The 22619-nt window shown below is 33.1% G+C and overlaps 1 protein-coding gene across 3 annotated transcripts in view; it reads right to left on the minus strand.

Annotated features, from left to right (window-relative positions):
• Positions 1-4610, minus strand: part of LOC113519437 (IQ motif and SEC7 domain-containing protein 2) — a 259086-nt gene extending 254476 nt beyond the window's left edge. For 2 of the 3 annotated variants that reach the window (XM_031909574.2, XM_026904544.3), the window contains exon 1: positions 4342-4610. The gene's annotated coding sequence lies outside the window, so the exon portion shown is untranslated. The remainder of the gene's footprint in view (positions 1-4341) is intronic. The other variant, XM_026904546.3, reaches the window with a different exon arrangement.
• Positions 4611-22619: the final 18009 nt, after the last annotated feature.

The raw sequence follows: 22619 nt of genomic DNA on the forward strand, positions 1-22619 counted from the left end.
CCACGCAATTCCTCCTGGAAACCATCGTGCTTAATTTTTGGCAAATTCGTCTGCTTTTAACAACACCTATCATCTCACTTGTGTCCCGCTAGCGTATGCCGATAGCGAAAGCGAAGTCGCCATTCCAATTTCCTTAGTACAGATTAGGTAAATACTGAAAACAAATGTACAGTAAGATTTTTAAATAAGAAATACAAATTCCGTTTAGTTTGGAACTAGCTAGCGCAATCTGATTTATCCAGGCCTTCGTTCTTGTAAAAACACCTAAAAGCATAAAATTTTAGAAATAGCAACGAGTAAGAGGTGCCGTAGGCATCACCATATATTCTGTGACGTTCATTTTCTCATGTTTATACATGACGGTTACCATTTTGTTTGCTATTCTAAGTTGCATTAAACAAAAATATCTAAAATATGGAGTAAATTTAGATAATAGAATATTATAATCACGTCACGTCATCCTTTATGAATCTTATTTTAACAAAAAAAAAAAACAAACGTTAAAAAAGGTCAAACTAACAAAATTACCCTTTAAAAAGCATGTGTATGGGAGAATCACACCCACAGATTGTATTAAAACAAACATACATCTGTCGACAAGCAAATAAAGAGTATGTTTCTGTTCTATTTTCAAGGATGACTTGACGATGAACGCGACAAATTAAAAAGATTTCCTTTTTAAATTAAAAAAAAAAAATTAAAAGTTTACTAAAGAATTAAATTAGGTATTACATTTCGATTATGAATTGTCGGAAACAAAATTTTTCAACCCATTAATAATATTGGGGGGAAAGGGATTGTTAGTAATGTAGACTGAGAATCCCATTGCTAGCAATATACCCAACCAGGTCGACCTCCTCGCGGTTCCCCCTGGAAACTATCGTGGTTAATTCCTGATGAATTCATCATGATGGGTTAACTGGCCTGTTTTCATTCTCATCTATCACCCTTCACTGGTCCGTCAGCGCAGGCGGGGTTACCATACCATTTTCACCCATCAAAAAAAAAAACCATTATAAATACAGAATTTTCAAATGCATAGTTGCGCATATATTTTAAAAATATATTTTTTATACAACAAAGATGACCAATGGCCATCAAGCATACAGCCCATCTAATTAATAATTTGTAATCTGTGCGTTGTGTCATAGTGATGGTGACAGCTGACATTTTGACAGTTATTGAAAAACAATCTCTGTATTAACATTTTTGATATAAAAATTTAATTGAATTTATTGAATGAAAATGAGTTATCTGTTACCCGCATAATGGCATAACGCACGGAGTACAGTTGATATCTGGGTCAATATATCTACCGTATAATTTCTCATTGATAAAGAAAAAGCATTGTAGATCAATAGTCAATGACTAACAAATTATAGATAATAGAAGAACAATAAAATATAAAGAGAATATTGCATAATAAATATGACTAAAGCATTTTTAAGGTTACATGATAAAACATGTCAATATATTTATATGATGGCACCTAAACTCTAAATGATAATATTACAGTAACAATATATTGATTGATAAGATAAAAGAATGAAAATTGATAAGGGCAATTGATAACTGAAGATTTGAACAAGTATATCATTGCTGACATTTATTTATTAACTATCTTTGCGCCAGAAACATTTGGATGTAAACAGAGAGACACATTTGATACCTAAATAATAAAGATTTTCAAAATGAAATGCATTAATCTTATATGATTGAAATATTTAAAAAAAAATTTAATACACATAAGAAATATTTTTTCTTAAAAGTTTAATACATATATACTTATATACAGTATCTGCTTACTATTCTAAGAGTAAAATCCTTGGTATAAGATTACAATGACCGAATGAATGAGTATACTTTATTTGCATTATACAACATAAGGAATAAAACAAGACATGTAATAAATGTAACAATACAAGTATAAATACAATAAGGTGGTCTTATTGCTGAGAGCAATCTTATCAAGACAACTTTAAGGTAAGGAATTAAATGTTTTACAAATATGTATGATTATAATGTATAATTGAGAAAGTTTGAAATAACAGTTTAAAAATATTAAAGAAAATTGTTATAAGTACCAATATCAATTTTAACTAAGATAGGTGAAGTCATAGGGGAATAGACATGAAATATTTGAACACAGAATGCACGGACATATTTAAATTAAAGTAATTTAATTTTAAAATGCATTTGAAATATGTTTAAATTTAATATAAGTGAGAACTGTAACTGTTGGAGAAGATAGGTTCTCGAGCATAGGACAATCTAATTACTAATTAGTTTCCAACTAGATCAGATGTATCAAGGACATCAAATGCATTGCAGGTAGTCAGTGGATGCAGTAGAATTAGATCCATATGTTATGGTAATCTATAAGGGAGGACTACATTCAACATTGTACAACTAATATAACTGTTGCATTGAAAGACAATTTTTTAATTATTCTTCATAATTAAGATCATACTCAGTTAATTATTTTGTGTTAATTAATTTAAAACACTCTGAGGTTTATGCAACATGTTACATATAATATCTATTTTGTAATATAATACATTCATTGTAGGTAACTTAATTTCGAAACAATCTTAAATGTTTATATTTTATTATTGTGTAATTGTACTTATTTTAATTGAGTGTTCATTTCCAATGGCCGTGAAATTGTAATTAAAGTATAAAATTTTTATTTATAACTTGGGCAAGTTGTGTGTGGTGTAACAGAAAGGTAGTCATGCGAATACTGGCTATAGTATTTAGGAAATTAACAAATGTTTCCTAAACAGAATGATACTCATTCTGAATTGTAAATAAATAAATATTCTGAAATAACATTTTATAGCTTAATGGTGATATAAAAAAAATACAATAGGGTCAATTCTTAAGTACCATTCCCCAAACTTAATTTTGAAATTAAGTAATAATAAAAAGATTAAGTTCTGATAAAACCCTACTAAAAATTTTGTTTACACTGGATGTTAGAATAGTCATTTTGCTGTAATATCAAATGACTGATTCCTGAAACACAGACTTCTTATACCTACCTGAAAAGTTAGGGATTTCATACTTGTTTGTCAGTGGCACAAATAAGTATGTAGTCCTCGATTTCTGAAGTATGTAACTATAAGAAAATTTAAAAAAAGATTATTATAAATTGAAAATGGTGTTTCAGAATCAACTCCAAAGTGTCACCATTCCTTGTCCTCCGCATGATATGGATAGATATTATTTTTAAAAGTAAAAATAAAATAGTAAACTTGCTTGTACTATGAGTTTAAAATGATGGAGCACCAGTGAGAATTGGTAGGTGAGGATGAAACATGTTAACTGGCCAATAATGACAAATTTAACATTACAACAAATTTAATTTTGACAAATTTAATAATTAATCATGATGATTTCCCCTCTGGAAAAAAAAGCCTAAAAGGTTGACTTGATAGAGAATATTGCTAGCAATGGAGCTGTTAGATCCCATTACTAATAATCCCCTTCCCCTCTTTTGTGGAAGGTTAGAGAACTTAAAAAATATATACCTATATACCATCTGATTGGTGTGACATTAATAGGATTTTCAACAGCAAGTCTTCAGGGGTGTAGGTAGATTTATAAAAACCTATGTACTTTTATGTGTATATTATTTACTTACTTATTTTTAACTTTTTTTTATGCAACTTAGAATGGAAATCAAGCTGACTGAAATTTTTTTATTCCAATAATAAAAAGTATACTTACTTAATATTTTTAATAAGTTAGTATTTAATCATATTATTTTTGATAGATTTCAGAAATAGTTATGGAGGTACATAGAATTGTTCTTACTAGAAATATTAAGGAAACTAACTCTTATTTTTTTATTGAATAATTAGTAAATAAAAGGAATAAATTGTAAGGAAAGAAGGTTTTTGTGTTATTTGATTGTTTAAGTAATAATGCAAATTAGTATATTGGATTTTATTTTTTAATTACTTATTATTATTATAAAAGGTCAAGACAAAAAAGTAAAACAAATTTTAAACAAGTAGGTAATTGACATTGAGCGGTTTGTTATATATACTTATGTAAGGTAAAGTTTAATAAAATAAATTCAATTTAGAGTCAGTGGATACCCTTTTGGGTCAGATATGGGTAATAAATAATCGAAAATAGGTAATTCTGTGAGAAATAATGAACAACGGTTCTCGAAATAAACGATAATTTTTATTTTATTGAATATAAAACATTTAACTCCCTACAACTGCAAAAACACTGACTTTAAGTTATAAACACATGAACAAATATTGTTTACTACAAAAAGATTACAATGATGTCTTAAAAGGGGGTAAATATCGATCATACACTCACCACAACATGATAAGCCGGCGAACTTGAAATAATCGCGACGATCTTGCTTGAAGTCACAATTTAACACAGAAACGGTCACTGAAAATCACAAACAAACACTTCACTGCCTTTACCGGCTTCTAAACATACTATTTCATACAATATTTAGTCACAATTCATGTAAATATAACACAACACAGAAATCTCATAACAAATCCGACTGGTAAACTGACATCACATTCAGAGTATTTTGCTTCGAACGCGGCGCCAGACTGACAGACATAGCGGTAGAGTGGTTGGCCCTGCTAGCTTCGCCTGTATCGTATCGACTTCAAGATTGCTTTTATCATTACCCAGCAAAATTAAGAACAACATTAAAGTACGCAATGGGCCGCATATTGAATGAACTCTCACATAGACTGGGTTATAATTACTGCCATCTGTCCACATTTTATCATAATAATTTATATCTAGCGGTCAGCGACATCTGTTATTAAATGTAAAAGTAAAAAGAAATTTTTTGACTTTTACGTTTATATTTTACTGGTCTACTGCCATCTATAAATTTGAACAGTACTAACGATACAAATGCTATTTATCGTGTTTCTTATTATACATGACAGATGGCGTAAAGTATTTTAATAAATATTTTTTTATTAGGTATATAAAAAATTACTGAGTTTTCAATAACGAATTTTGTATTTTATCTAATTATATTGAAAATTTATATATTTTTTATGTATGTGCCTAAGAGATTTAGAAGATAGTCTTTGACACTTGGTTCATGGACATTTCTTCTCTGCATAAATACCAATCTTAGATATAGTTTTTTCTATCTACCCTACAAAAAACTCAGCTTGAAGATTATATTTATTAATATGCTGCTACATTTCTATTTATATAGGTCTATAACTACATTATTTACATACATAGGTAAAATTAAATTAGAAGGTTCCAGCGTTGTGTCGAGTAAATGAAATTCATAGATGAAACGTAAGATACAGATAATATAATACTATGTACCTAAGATATCTAATAAAACAATAAAAAAAATAGATAGGCATGTCCTTGTGACTGTTGTGGCACATCGTAAACAAGATCCTTAATCTATTTACTACTTCGAGCACGACAACACTGTTGCTTAGTTACGAATTCTCATAGACAAATACGATACGATGACCTTAGATTCAGACATAGTTTTTTTTTTTTTTATTGGATGAAAATGGAATGGTAACTCCGCCTGCGCTAACAGGATACGCTGGCGGGGCACCAGTGAAGGGTGATTGATGAGAATGAAAACAGGCCAGTTAGTCCATCATGATGAATTCATCTGGAATTAATCATGATAATTTCCAGGGGGAACCGCGAGGAGGTCGACTTGCTTGGGTATATTGCTAGCAATGGGATTCTTAGTCTCCATTACTAACAAACCCTTTCACCCCCTCAGGCATAGATTAAGGCTACAATATCAGTTGCCTTTTTTACCTACATAAATAAGTCTTACCGTATTCACTTAATATTTCATATTCTGTTAGCCTAAGATGGATCCCTTATAGATTTTTTAAAATATTTTATTTTTAGTACTACTAGCCTTTCCTCGTGACTTCTATTGCGTGAGCAAGATATTTTTACTAACTGGGATAAAAAGTAGCCTATATACTCCATTCCATATATTTTTTCATAGTAATTGGTTAAGCTGTTAAAGCGCTATAAGGTAACAAACAAACTCACTTTCACATTTATTAGCATTCACTAGAAATATATTAGTGTTACTGTTAACGGCATTCTCCCGCAAAGACATGATGGTTGGGGGGAAAGGGATTGTTGGGGGAAGTAATGGGGCTGCCCCATTGTTAACAATCAGGTCGACCTCCATGCGGTTCCCCCTGTAAACCATCGTGGTTAGTTCTAGTGGAATTCATCACGATGGGCTAACTGACTTGCTATAACCGCCACCTATCATTCCTCACTGATGCCCCGCCATATATCGATAGCGCAGCGCATTAAAAAACAGATATGATGGTTTTACCTTTATTTTTTCCTAATACATATAAATATTTATAAATGCGTGAGTTTGCTTGTCACATTTTGGCGCGTTAACGGCTCAAACGATCGTTATGAAATTTATATATGTGTAGTAGGCATATTGGAATGTAAAGGACATAGGTTAATCTTTATTTCGATCAATAAATATATGAGTAACTGGATCACTTGAATGAAGTCGCAGATAAAACATTTTTTTAATGGATGATAATGGAATGGTGACTCCATCTGCGCTAACGGTATACGTTGGCGAGGCATCTCCCAGATGGTGAATGAGAATGAAAAGGCAGGCCAGTTAGCCCATCGTGATGAATACACCTGAAATTCAGCACGATGGTTTCCAGGGGAACCACGTGGAGGTCGGCCTGATAGAGTATATTGCTAGCAATGGGACTGGTAGTCTGCTTTACTAACAATCCCCCCCCCCCCGAGATAAAAACTAGTTTTTTTAATAAATGGATAGGAACACTTGCCTGTGTACCTTATATTTCCTCATATTAGATTATAAAAACGTGTTTGTCCGTGACGGCGGATCAGAACTCCTATATCTACTAATTATCACGTCTCGGACGCCGATAGAGATATTTTTGTTTTTTCTGCTCACCCACTTAATAACATTCTTCACACCGCGAATAGAGGTGCGGTTGAGTCGAAAACAACGTCTTTAATTTTTCTTTAATTACTGTTACACTAGCTTTTTCTCGCGACTCAATGCACCTGGATTTTAGATCTTCTTATGGTAGATAGTACAAGTTATTTATAATTTTTAGTTTCTTATCGTTTATTATTTAATTTTGTTATTGTTTATAAATTATGAAAAATTGGTACACCTTGTATAACAATTGTCCAAGTATATTCGCAGTTTGTTTTTTTATATATACACATATGCCAAGTCCCTTGCGAGGTGGGCACAGATAATCGAATGCCAAAGCTTTTATTCTTTTATTGTACATTACATGCATATTCTGGAAATTTAATTTCATTAGAATACTGTTCTATCAAAGTTCAAAGCAAGCAGTCAATAATCATTTTTATATAACTAATATTAATACATAAAAATAACGGGTAACGATGTTCAATCACGTTGCTCTCTAATCACTCAATCGATTTTAATGAAATTTTGTAAGTGTGTATTATTTGCTCCAATTCGAGTACTCTTATGCTTCAAGTTGGAGGAAATAACGCATATGAGCGGTTGAGCGGTTGGTAGTTTTACTTAATTAGTACTTACACAAATTTAAAACCTTGATACATAAAAAACAATTTTAAGGATAGAAGTTGTATAACTGATTACCAGTTGCTTTAAAAACTATCCAAAATTTGAGAATTCTAAAAATCAAACCCCGTGTTTTTTTTATTAGAAGAATGCATCAAATCAATAAACAAATTTTAGTAATAAATAAATTGTCAATTTATATATTAATAAAATTTATTGCAATTGATATTTATATTATTTCATGCAATTTATTATTATGTCTTATTTGTATGTAATTTTGTTAAATTGTTATATATTCCTAATTTATACGTTATCGAATTTTAAATTTTATTATATTCAACACGATGTATGTGTATTTCTTATGTATTACTATGTATAATTATTTCAATATGTTGCTATAATTATGTCACATATTTTTCACATCTGCCCTTCATACACTTTCTGTTTTTACCTAATGGTTAGCTGGTAGAGAATGCCATATGGCATTAAGCTCGCCACTTGTACAAAGTTATATTGTGCAATAAAGAATAAATAAAAAAATAAATAAATGTAGTATTGTTAACGAATATAATTTTTAATTTATTGTTTAAGCCACTAAGGATTATATTTGTATTTTAACTTAATTAATTGATAATAACAATACATACAATTAATTATAAATAATCTGTTACTAGCAGATTTTACTTTTTTGAATCGCTAAACTTATCTTTTGCGGAAACAATAAATTGTATTTAAAATATCGACTCTAATGTTGCACTGTTCGTACACCCTAATGCCCTCGTCGCCAGCGGTCATCACGGGCGGAAGTCTACCAAAACCGTTCATTTGGAGTTTTCGAAACGACTCCCACTTTTTTTCTCACTCACCTCTTCTCGGAAAGTTTACGATGTAAAAAAAGGCAACTAAAAACTACAATCTCAAGCCCCGCCGATGTGAATGTTTCCTTTTCGAAATAGGTGAATTGGACGCGTGATTTACATATGGTTTTTATGGTTCGGTTACCTCTGAAACTTTTACTAGGTTACTTAACATGATGTTAAATTTTAAATATGTTTTAACCTTCAATAGGTAATTTACTTATTTACGGTAAGTAACTTACCTACTACTTAATACGTAGTTAATTAGCTCGGGTATATGTATATTTCCTAATAGGAGTCCTTTTAAGCTATTTCTAGTTAATTTTAAACTTTCGTGTCGTTTACACATATTTTTAAATACACAATTGGGACTGGAAAAAGCTTTTAAGCGTTAAGTCTCGATTTGGTTTAAAAAAAATTGTTTTTAGTACTTTATTTTAGTACAAACAGTCATTACAAAAAAATATATAGTTACAATTTTTTTTAAGTTACATAAAAATAGACAACGAGTACAGAAATCTATATATTGTAGTTAATTGATAAAATTGAACCATACGCGTACAAAATAAGTATATAGAGAAATGAAATGATATAGTGATGAAATGATTATATAGAAAAAAAAAACGGATACATACAGAGTTGTAGATAATTGACATAAACAAAAATATATTTCTAGTTAGTCCCACAAATAGTCATACATTATTTTATCAATCTTTTATAGTTGAATCTCAATCCTAATAATACAAATGTGAAAGTGAGTTTGTTTAAGTTTGTTACTTCTTAGCGCTGTAATGACTCAACCAATCGTCATGAATTATCAACCGACATCAAAAAGGAGGTTTTTGTTGTTCATGTTACCTCATAACTCCTTTAACACTAAATCGATTTGGATTTTTTTTATCTGAAAGGATATAGGTACTTATAGTACAAATTTATTTATTCAAAAATTAGACTTAATGCTAAAAGCATTCTCTCCCAGTCAAATATGTGTACTAATTATTGATATATATACATACTAAAATTACATACGTACATGTACATATAATATATATACGATAGAGTATATATACGAATAAATATATATAAATAACGAATATACTTCTCTCCCAGTCGTGAACGCTGTTTTTGAAAGACGGTTTATAGATCGGTTCTATAGAAATTTTATCAAAATTACTGAATAGATTTTAGTTTAGTTTTTAAATAAAAATAATAATATTGTCACAATTGATGTCGGTTTTTTTATGTTTTTTTTTTATACTATTTAGAATGATAAACAAGTTGTCTGATAGAAAGTTCTCTCCCTATAGACATGAGAACAGTCAGGCTGTGGAATGAGGACTCAGGTGTTATTCCTCCTCACGCCATATCCCACCCTTCAAGGTTTTCCCTATAGATCATCTTTAATTCTTGAATTCATCTTTAATTATGGTGTATCTACACATACAAATGAGAATTGTAGATGATCCCAAGCTCACAGGCGGTATCGAGACCTTAAATCTAAGGTGAGATTTTTTCTTCTTGTATAACGGATTGTTCGACAACTTGTCATCGCATGTGTTTTTAGTGTTGTAAGTTCTCTCCCGCGAACAGTCAGGCTGTGGAATGAGCTCCCTCCAAGGTTTTCCCTATAGACTACAGTATGGGGTTTTTCAAAAAGGATTAAATCGTTCGACGCGCGGGCTATATGCACGTTTGTCACCTTGGGAGTATAAAAAAAACAAAGCAGCGAGAAAAGTCAATATATACAGAGTGAAATATAAGTTTTATTACATATTAGGTTTTTGCCCGCCATTTTGTATGCGTAGATTTCAGAAGTAGGATAATTAATGGAACTGATCACTTTCAGATGGCGTATCATAATGATACATACATCATATTTTACTAACTTATAAATTATGATGATTGATTGCTTTCAGAAACACGATTGTGAAAACTGCAATTAATTTGATGCAGTAGTTTTTGCGTGACGCCAGAACAGACATACAGACAGAGAAACAGAAAAAATTCTAAAAAAATATTGTTTTGACTTTTATTGGTCATATATTAATTTTCCTAAAATATCTCTCATATGCAGACGTCCAGTTTGTTTTTTTTATGGGTGACAATGGTATGGTAACCCCGCTTGCGCTATCGGTATACGCTGACGGGGCGCCAGTGAGAAATGACAGATGAGGATATAAGCAGATCAGTTAGTCCATCCTGACAAATTCAACTAGAATTAACCATGATGGTTTTCAGGGGGAACCACGTGGAGGTCGATCTGACAGGGTATATTGCTAGTAATGGAATTATTGGACCCAATTATTAACAATCCCTCTCCCCCGACATTGTCCAGTTACAATTATATTAATAAGACATTTTCAATAGCATCCTTTTAAGACAGTGCTTGTACCTGTAAAACTGGGGGAAGAAGGTATTGTTAGTAATAGGGACAAGCGACCCCATTTTATGAATAATAATGGAATGGTAACCCTACCTGCGCTATCGGAATACGTTAGCGGAGTATCAGTTTTTTTTTTAATGGATAACAATGGAATGGTAATCCCGCCTGCGCTAACGGTATGCGCTGGCGAGGCACCAGTGAGGGATGATAGAGGTGATGAAAGGGCAGGTCAGTTATCCAATCGTGATGAATACACCAGGAATTCAGCACGATGGTTTCCAGGGGGGATCACGTGGCTAGCAATGGGACTGGTAGTCCCTATATTATAGTAGTTTTACTAACAATCCCTACCCCCTCTCCCGGGACATCAATTAAGAATGATAGGCGAGGACGAAAGCATATTTGGTCATTTGGACTATAGTGATGAATTTTTGAAGAATTAACCACGATCTTTGCAGGGAAATTCACGTCGAGGTCGACCTGATGGGTACAATAACAGAGTTGTTAGATCTCATTTCTGACAATTCCTTCCCCCCAATGGGCCCTGTTAGATCGACCTCCAGGCGGTTCCCACTAGTAGATATTGTGGTTAGTTGCTATATATCCTGCTAATTCATAATTCTATTCATAAAGGGTTAATTGACTTGATTGGGGGGAAGGGATTGTTAGTAATGGGGAGGTTAGCCACCATTGTAGTCAATATATTCTATCAGGCCGACCCTCACGCGGTTCCCCTTAGAAACTATCGTGACTAATTTATCGTTGAATTCGTCACGATGGGCTAGCTGACCTGCCTTTTCATCCTCAGCTACCATCCCTTACTGGTAATACCAATAGCGCAGGCAGGGTTACGATTTTATTATCATCTATTAAAAAAACTGACTTGACTTCGTCCACATCTATCATCACTTACTGATACTAGATGATACCAACAGCACTTATGAAACTACCATTCCATTTTCATACAATTAAAAAAATATCCTGTAGCAAGTATCTCTACAGAAATAAAATTTACCAAATTAAAAAAATAAGACGCTCATTTGATAACCCTAATACTTAGTATAATAAAATACCATAGATAAAAATTTACTTCATCAATGTAAGTAATATTAATACCCATCGAGCTGTACTGTCACATGACTTAACCCTTCCGCAGTTAGAGGCTACTCTACAATAAAAAAGTAAATAATAAATGACTCCTTAACCCGATAATGCTATGACTAATCGATTAGGTCCCCGATAGAATTAATAACACACGTTATGTTGATATAGCCGCGATGTCGGATCCTCTATAGGGTTCCCAATAAAGCCTATTTGGATTTATTGGCTTGCCCTAGAAGTAATGTCGTAAAGAAAACTCTTAGACTGTTTTCATCGAAGAGGGCATTGATTTTAAACGTTCTTTGCGAGCAAATTAGAAGGAAACTAGAAAGAACTTCGCAAACCAAAAGGAGATTTTGTACAAAAGTTGTCTGCTTGGATATCTCAGACCTCAGTCTCTTTTGTGTTTCTGACATGAAACAGTTGTGTTTGCATGGCTGTGTTTCAGTTTGAAGGGTGGGACGTGGCAGTAAATTTACAGGCTATAGAGGAATAATACCTTAGTTTCCTTCTGGGGAGGATGGAGGAAATCATGCACGACACAGTATGCTCTGATACTGTTCATGTTTAGGTATAAACGACAGTTATCATCACATGGATCATTTTAAGTTGCGTAAAAAAATCAATCATACAAATTTAGAAGTATACTGGTTAATATATTATTTTTACTTATGCGCTTGTTAAATTCGACATTGGGATCGATTTTAAAACGCCATTCTTTAAACCAGTCTCTAAAATAAAATTTCAGTTTCATTAAAAATGAATTACAGCTATTTTCGAATATGTTAAAAGACTGTTATTCAATATTATTTTTTTTGGATAACTAACTATTAACATATTCGTTATTAAACCAGTCTATATACTGGTTACACTACACATTTTTCTTTAGAAAAAATATATCAGTAGCACTAGTAGAAGATAGAGTAGATGCTATATATTAAAATAATATATGGGTAGGATATTGACTCTTACATAAAAGCAAACAACAAGATTACACATGACAACAGCAATATTTTATTGTTCATTACCATATACCTAAATTATTACAAAGGCCTCCACAAATTAGCAATAAATGGGACGTATGTAAAAATATAAAAGCTTTAATTTCTCAGAATGTCACTTGCGTGCCCGAATATACTTTACCCGTAAACGACTCACAGATATTCGTTTTTGGAGAAAAAAGTATTGGGTAAGGAGAATCCAGCTGTGCGATATTTATGACTTTATATCTTTCTGTCCTTCTCACACATATTATTGGCTCATATCGACATCTCATTTTTTGTCCCGCTGTTATCTACGATTGCGTTTCGCCCCAGACTTTATATTTTCAATTTTAAGATGATTCAATTATATATATAGCATCTTTATGCCGTTATTGGGTATCGATTTCATTCGATATGTGGATAACGATGGTCACACAGGAACACTTGATACATACTGTATAAAATAGACATTATTATTTTTAGCTATATATAAGATATTTTATGTTTACTCAATAGACTACAGTGCATTCGCTTGGACAGGTTATGGTTTAACTTATTTTTAACCCCTTTCAAAAAACTTCTCTTTTTTTTATTATTAATTTTTTTTTTTATATATGTTCTCTGATTACTCGAAGTCGCCTGGACAGATACGGAACATTCTTTTTTTATTTCAATGATACTGATTATTTGTCCCATAAAAATTTAGTAAAATCGATTCAGTTGTTTAATCTTTGAATTGGATTGGATATTGGATTTTTTAAATAAAAATATTCGATTTTACTACGACTGAAGTCGATTTTTTTATTGTGGGATACAAATTTGAATTATGTTTCGATTAGGAAGATAAAAAACCAATGCTCTCTATAATAATTAAGAATCTGTTCAAATACCATATTAATTTAAATGTTTTGTTTTATACAACTTAAAATGGCAAACAAGCTGACGGCCCACCTGATGGAAAGTGGTAACCGTCGCCTATAGACATGAGCAGTACCATGGACATAACAGAGTATTCTGTTTCGCCCATGATACCTCCCATGCGTTGCCATTCCTGAGGACTCAGATGTTATTCCTCTGTACCCAGTAAATTCACGCCATATCCCACGCTTCAAACCGAAACACACTCATGCAAACACAACTGAATCACGGTTGAAACACGAATGGGACACAGGTACCCAAGCAATCGACTTTTGTACAAAGTCTCCCTCTGGAATTGAAATTGAATTTAAATGTTAGGTACCTTTAAAATAATATGATTGTTGTTGTAGTCGTGTGGCATGGAGTATATAATAGGTCTTTCCTTTCTTTCCCGTAGGTGTCGTAAGAGGCGACTAAGGGATCCTTAATGGTCAAGGAATAAGCAGCAGCGTCCCTCTTAAAACATCACCAAGACTTAACTACTATTGCCAAAGACAAGTGTGGCGTCTATCGGCAAAACCCTCAAATAGGGTAAGGCTTTGTTTAGTAGTGGATAATAAACGGCTGATATGGTATAATACACTCATACAGGGGAAAAGGATTGTTAGTAATAGTGACTGAGAATCCCATTGCTAGCAATATACCCAATCAGGTCGACCTCCTCGCGGTTTACCCTAGAAACTATCATGGTTAATTCCTGATGAAATCATCATGATGGGCTAACTGGTCTGTTTTTATTCTCATCTATCACATTTCACTGGTGCTCCGCCAGCGTATTCCGTTAGCGTAGGCGGGGTTACCATACCATTGTCACCTATCAAAAAAAAAAAACACTCATACATTTTTAAATTCTGATAATTTTTTCAAAAATCTCTTTTGTTTATTCCAGTGTTGGTTTTCTTCTCGTACAAATTTGCCACGAATAATGTTATTGTTTTTTCGTAGCAAAATCTATTACTATTAATAACGAGTAGCCATTATGGCTATGATCAATTTAGAACCAACAAGTAGCGTAATCCCCACTAATGTAGTCCAGATGAGACGGTGTTCTTATTTGCCGCCCCTTGTATACTGTGCAGTTTACTGGACGGAAGGCGGTGGTTTGGAATTGCACTAGCAATTTTTAGAATTGCCAGATACATTTTTTGAGCGCTTTACTCATTGGCGTAGTTAAGACTATTTTTCAGGGGAGTCTATTCCTTTATAAAAGACACATACTCTTATGTAGTCTTAAATATATTTTTGCCGATAGCTGAAAGCTTAGCTCCTGATGGGTAGGGACCAGACAATTTTGAGATAAGCATTCTTAAATACGCCAATGGCCTTACTACTTATAATCGTCAACATAATCAAAATTGTTTCAGCCTTACAAGATTCATCGAGTATAGTTTTTAGAGGCATTTAATTAAGACTTTACAATTTATAAAATCACCATTGATTTTCAGTCATTCAAGGTGTACTTCTGAACATAGGTCTCTCCTAAAGGCTGGTTTAGAAAACAGAACAAATTTATAATAATTAATTGTTTTTTTTTTTTAACTTAGAATAGCAAACCAGCTGACAGGCCACCTTGTGGAAAGTGATAGCAGTACCCATAGATGCATTAAGTATTCCGGAACCCATCATGCATTGTTATACCAATAAGGATGGAAAATGAGCTGAGAGCCCATTTGATGGAAAATAATACCCCGTCTTTTTTTAAGACGACGACGTGACGAATTCTTCTAGAAGTAACCACGATATTCTCCAGAGGGGAAACGCGTCAAGGTCGACCTGATGAAATTTATTGCTACCAATGAAGCTGTTAGATCTCTATTACTAATAATCCCTTTTACCTTGACAACAGGTATTTGAGAGAGAAGAAAATCTACTGCTAATGCTCGATTTTTTTTCTTTTTAAATGCTGTCTGTCTAGTCTATTTGCGCATCTATGGTAAGAGGTTAGGTATATCCAGTAAATTCGCCCAGCAGGTGTGTATGATAACAACACAGAATAAATTATCAAATGTATAGATTATTGTGCGTGTAGTAATTTATTTAACAACAATATTATATGTACTTGTTTGGGAAATATATCTTTATGTACTAATCTGACCTATCCTTACTAATAATTTAAGTGTGTTTGTTTTTTTGTTACTTCATAGTATATTCGTGTTTCAACCGTGAAGCAGTCGTGTTTGCATGGCTGTGTTTCGGTTTAAAGGTTGAGATATGGCAGTGAATTTATAGGGTACAGAGGAATAACACCTGAGTCCTCAGGAATGGCAACGCATCGGGGGTATCATGGGCGAAACAGTATACTTTGTTATGTCCATGGTACTGCTCATGTCTATAGGCGACGGTTACCACTTTCCATCATGTGGGCCGTCAGCTTGTTTGCCATTCTAAGTTGTATAAAAAAAATCAAGAGCTTAACTAATTTTTATAAAATCTGGTATATATGTATTACATGCGATGGTGTAGGATAATTATAGACTACTTTTTATCCTAGTTAATGAACATATTCCGAGTCTCGCGAGCGCAGTCGATGGTAAAAACTAGTGTTCTATATGCCGTGATTTGAAATCTGTGGTGGAATCTTTTAGGATTATTAAAATCACAATTTTTCTAATTTTTTACAAATATTATTAGGCACGACACATGTTAATTAAACATGGAAAATAGACTGGAAAAGAGCGTATAAAGTTTCCATACTTAAAATATTATTTTATACTTATCTGTTATTGCTATTTCCAACAACCTACCTGACACCAATTACAATTCGTCAAATTACTTTTACAAATTTTGTTTCAAGTTCTAGAGAGCAACTTTCTATAGAAGTATCCTACATTAATAGTAAGCATTAATGGTCCCATTCCTATCAATATACCCTATCTGCGTAGAAATCGACCTCTCCTCGGTCCCTCTTAAAACTGTTGTAGTTAATTCTTAGTAAATTAAACGATGGCCTCTCCCACCCCAGTGTATACGGATAGCGCAAACGAGGTTACCATCCCATTTTTATCCCTTTAAAAAAAAGCATGCGTATCTCTATCCCAATTGTGTTTTTATTATCAAGCAAGTGTACTTGGCAGATTAGATCGTATCGTATATGAACACTATTTCGGTCCTGAAGCAGCAATGCTGAAGATCGAAAGAGCTACAATCAATGCAAACTCGACACACTAAGCTCCTTTAGACCTCGCAGGACATAAGGCATAAGGAGCTATGCAAAGAGCATTAATCTAGTCTATTCATCCATAGATCGCTGGTTCATATCCGGCTCGAAGGACCAAATTTGTATTAAACTCAATCTTGATGCATGTATTTAAATATTAAACGCTAAAGGTAAATAAATATATAATTTTATTCGTTCTCCTATAAATGACAATTGATATATATTTTTAATTATAATAAAAACATATAACAGAAAGTTTTTATGCCAGTAATAAATTTTATTGGTGTTTCCAACACAGAACAATTATAATTTTCCATCAGGTGTGCAGTCAGTTTGTCTACCATTTAAAAAAAGGTCCAAACATCTTTACAAACTTTCACATTTATAATATTTATTAGACACTTGCATACGTAATGAATACCTGAAGCTCTCATCCTACAAGAGCCCGACTCGCACTTGACATATTTTTTATACGTCCATCGATTTACATAAATTCCTCCGCCGGAGCCTGTGACACGTTACTGTTATCAAAATGTTTATTTTTTTAACTTTTATGTTAACCCTCTTAATAAAATTGATCGCTTATTCCTGAACCGGTTTGGGTGAGAATTTGGTTGTTAGCTTGTAGTTGTAGCATTATTTTGTGGTCGGTGATTTTCGTTTTTGTATGCCATGTGGGTTTAAAAAAAAACTAAAGCTCGTATTTCTAGAAGTAATTCAAGTTTGTACTATGCACCGGCATGGATACCTGACACATGAGTCGTATTACAAAAAAGGACGAATTGTGAATGAAGATGAATTAGGAAATGTCTAAGAGGTGGTAGTGGTCTTTAATTCTGGCTACTTCAGTTTTCTACTGTCTAACTTGTAATGGATCGGAGGAAAGGGATTGTTTGCCAGCGCTATTGCTAGCAATATAGACTATTAGGTCGACCTTCACGTGGTTCACCCGGAAAACCATCGTAAATAATTCTTGTTGAATTCGTCACGATGGGCTGACTGACCTGCTTCATCCTCACCTATCATCTCTCACTGGTGCCCCGCCGGAAGAAGGAATTGTTAGTAATGCGGACTACCAGTCCCATTGCTAGCAATATATCCTGTTAGATCGACCTCCAAGTGGTCCACCCTGGAAACCATCATCGATTTGAAAAACGGCTGAATTTTGTTGTATTCATCACGATAAACACTTTTTTATAGGACCTGCTTTTTTATTCTCATCTATCATCCCTCACTGGAAAAAATCCGTCTAAATCGCGTATAAAGATAGTTGTTTATGTTCGGGAACATCGCGTATTTTGACATTGAAAAGATAAAACCTATAGAAATATATAGATAGAATCATGAAACTTTTTGAAATATCATATAAACAAATCATAATAATAGTTATAGGTATTTATTGAAATTGATGATTTTTCTGTCGTTGCGAAAACGATCATTTGACCGCCTTTTTGAAGATTTGTACTGTTGAATAAAATATAAATAAGCAATAGCTTCATTTTACCTATTCTTACTCTAATATGTTAAAATACACCAGATCCGTTACAGTTTTTTTAATGGGTGACAATGGAATGGTAACCCCGACCGTGCTATCGGTATACGCTGACGGAGTACCAGTGAAGGATGATAGGTGAGAATGCCGATAGGCAGTTAGTCCACAGTTCCACTAGAATTAACCATGATGGTTACCAGAGAGAACCGCGTGGAGATCGACCTGATAGGTTGTATTGCTAGCAATGAGTCAGTTAGACCCCATAACTAACAATCCCTTTCCCCCAATTGTCATGATTGAAGATGGTTTTATTGTGGGACAATCTTTAATTATTGAAGTCGCTAGGAAAATCACTACATAGTATAAAACAAAGTCGCTGTCGCTGTCTGTCCGTCCCTATGTATGCTTAAATATTTAAACTACTCAACGGATTTTGAAGCGGTTTTTATAATAGATAGAGTAATTCAAGAGGAAGGTTTATATGTATAATACATGCATAATATTGTAGAGAAACACTGATAAATTTTGAGGTTTCTAATGTGACGTGACGTAATATGTACCCGCGCGAAGCCGGGGCGGGTCGCTAGTAGTCTATAATATGCGTTCTTCGTGTGGCAAAGGACAACGAGTGTCATAACACTGCTTTTTACCTTCAAAATATCGTAAAAGGTCATTACGGAACGAAGCAAATGTGTTGCAGTGCAGTGCAGTCAATAGATGTAGGTGGCTAATGTGATCTCTCATGGTCGTTCGTTTTGCGGCTTTTTTTTTTCTTTTTTTTTTTTACAACTTAGAATGGCAAACAAGCTGACGGCCCACCTGATGGAAAGTGGTAACCGTCGCCTATAGACATGAGCAGTACGGCTTTGTGGTACCCACATACATTACTGTACGAACTTACAGCCGACGAATTTCTCTTTCCATTAGGTAGGCTGCCAGAAAACATAAACTACAGAAAATATTTTCATCAACTTTTATATGAAATGAGTACTTACTTCTTTTCCTGAGGAGGGATGGTATTGTTAGTAATGCGGATTACCACTCCCATTGCTTATTTATTTAAGGCAAACAAACAGCTAAAATAATACATAATTATATACTTAAATAGTAATTTGGTAGCCACTAGAATTTGCACAAAATAAAATACAAGTAAACGAAACACAAAATTAGACAATACTAAATTAAATAAATATAAACAAAATTAAACAAACAAATAATCTTAAAAACTACAGCAAAATTGTCAATAATAATGCTCAGAAATTAATAAAACATTCTTTCAGAAAAACACATTATTTGAGAATAATACTTGTATAACCATTAAAAAAAATTGATAATAATTTACAATAAAAAAAAATTAGGACAAATTAAAACTTCTGATTGTATATTAAAGGAAAATTATATAAAAAAGAAATCTTTGACAACAAATTAAAAACGTTAATTACCTATTACCATTGCTATTGCTAACAATATACACTAATAGGTCGACCTTCCCTTAGTCCCCCTTGGAAACCATTGTGCTGAAACCAGTGTATTCATAACGATGAGCTAACTGACCTGCCTTTTCATTTTCACCTATCATCCCTCACTGGTGCCCCACCAGCGTATACCGTTAGCACAGGCAGGGTTACCATTCCATTATCATCCATAAAAAAAAATTCCTTTCCCGTGGGTGTCGTAAGGGGCGATTAAGGGAATTTAATGGTCAAAGAATGGACAGTAGCGTCCCTTTTAAAACATTACCAAAGGCTAGCTGTGGTTGTAGCCTGCCAAGCACGGCAACTGCTGGCAAAACTCCCCTTATGGGGGAGGCGTATGTTCAGCAATGGTTAACGGCTGATGTGATGTAATAAGTACCTACACGAGTATTCATTCTATTGTATTGTAAAATCTTTATTGTACATATTTTACACTATCTGTATTGGGTACATTAAAATATTTAATTTACAATAGCGGTCTTATCTAATAGAGGGATATTTTACAGTAAACCTTTGAGAAGCGGAAAAGAAACTGTAGAATATTCGAAAGTAAAAATGTATAACTAAAGATAAAACTGAATAAAACCTAGTTAAAATTAAACATACTGTGTCATAACTATATTAAAATAATAAGTAATTGTATACACCTACATTATGAATAATAATAATACATAAATAATAATGTACAATTGAATAAATTAAACAGGAGTTTCAAGATAAAATTTTATGATAACTGCTTTAAATGATTTTATTGTTTGATCATCGTTCTTAAAATAGAACATCTATATGAAAATATACACGTGTGAATGAAATAAACGATTATGCAACAATATTTACAGTTTTATGTCTTTATAAGCATTCAATCTTAGGTTTCAATATAGCACCTGCATATTAGCTGATTGGCAAATTTATTGAAGCTTGTGTCGTTCAGCAAAAAAACCGTGGGATTGTTTGTATAATTTATATTTCATAACAATCATCCTCTTTGTTGATTACTAATCGAGTTATGATGAATTCACTGACTAGCTTTAATAGGACTCTACATACATATTTGGAAATAGCTGTTTGAGCTGTTTCTCGTGACTTTGATCACGTAAATTAAGGTAAAGAATATTTTAGGGTATTGTCCGTTTGTCTATTAAATTCCATTCATTTAAATATGATTAAAAATAAACATTTGAATTTAGAATAACTTTCTAATTTGATACCTATAGATATGAATAACACTACGACAGAATACATTGTGATGTCTATAAGATGCCTCTTGCGTTGTCAGTTCTGAGAACTAAGATTTTCCGCCTCCTTCCACAATGTACGGAGAAATGAAATAGTTCTTTATTATGGAGCATCGCATCATGAATTTCACTGCCATATGCGATATGGCCTATCCATTTCACTTCCTTTCTCTAAATCTATTTCTAAACAAAAATTTTAAATATTAGTGTAAACTCTATTTCTAACTAAAATTACCTAACTACCAACTGATTATATGGTTTATTATATTTCAAAATTTTGGTTTTAAATAAAGAATTAATCGGGTTTTCTGTAAGAGATGTCTTTCAGCAATAAGGCTGCCTTTTGTATTTGCACGTTCTTTGTCAATATTTTATGTAAATACATCTTTGTCTTACTTAACAACTCGACAACTTCCAGCCACCCGAACAAGCTGGCTTCCGAAAGGGCTTTAGCACCGTACATACAACGGTACGTACAAATTATACAAAAGACCGAAGAGTATAATCTACTACTATGTCTAGCGTTTGTGGACTATGAGAAAGCCTTTGATTCGGTCGGGACATGGGAGGCACTATAGTCCCTTCAATAGTGCCAGATTAACCATAGATATTTCCAAGTGTTGAAGTGTATGTACAGTAAGGCTACGTTGTCTATCCAAGTACAGAACCACTGTTAAAGAACCAGAGTAATTTTAAAATAAACAATTACATTGAACTCAATTCATTAAATCTTTATAAGGTTACATTGGAACGATTATAATTAAAAAAAATACCGCATTATTTTTTGGAGCTGTCTCGTTGCGAGCGAACTCATAAAATTATTCTCAAAAATAAAACCACTTAAGTATAGATAACTCATTCTACCTCTTAGGTCAAATACTTCACGGCGAGCATTTCGAGGTGTCGGTAACGTTGACTCATGTTGTTATTTCATTATAAATGCACAAAATGTCTTAATTAAAGATCGAAACCGGCATAATAACTCAGAAAAAATACACAGCCTCCAACTCCGGTCCGCTCATACGACGTCCTTTTTTAACGTACTAAAATATATGCTCTGTCTCACTTTGCGCCAGACGAACTTGTAAATTGTTCTTTTTACATCTTGACCGGTACGAAAGGGCGTAAGATTTTTCTTCGAATGCAAGTTTAATACATATTCCTTTGTGAATAGATTTATTTATATGTTCACAACTCGGTTATTGTGATGTTTGGTGAATTGTGAGCGTGATCAAGTTATCTCGCTCAGACAAAACAAAATACAGCACAAGTCCTTTGAGCTTTCGAGTTTAGTTGCTTTACCGCGATTGCTTTTTGTAGCCCCGTCCCTTTTCTTGGTGCATTTCATTTGTACCGAAAACGGGTTCGATTCTGAAATCCTTCACAGTCGTATTTTATAGTAAAATGGACTTTACTCACTTGTAAGTTAACGATGGAAA

Source organism: Galleria mellonella, unplaced genomic scaffold, assembly GCF_026898425.1.
Source record: "Galleria mellonella isolate WM207_F2 unplaced genomic scaffold, CSIRO_AGI_GalMel_v1 utg352, whole genome shotgun sequence".
Classification (NCBI taxonomy): Eukaryota; Metazoa; Arthropoda; class Insecta; order Lepidoptera; family Pyralidae; genus Galleria; species Galleria mellonella.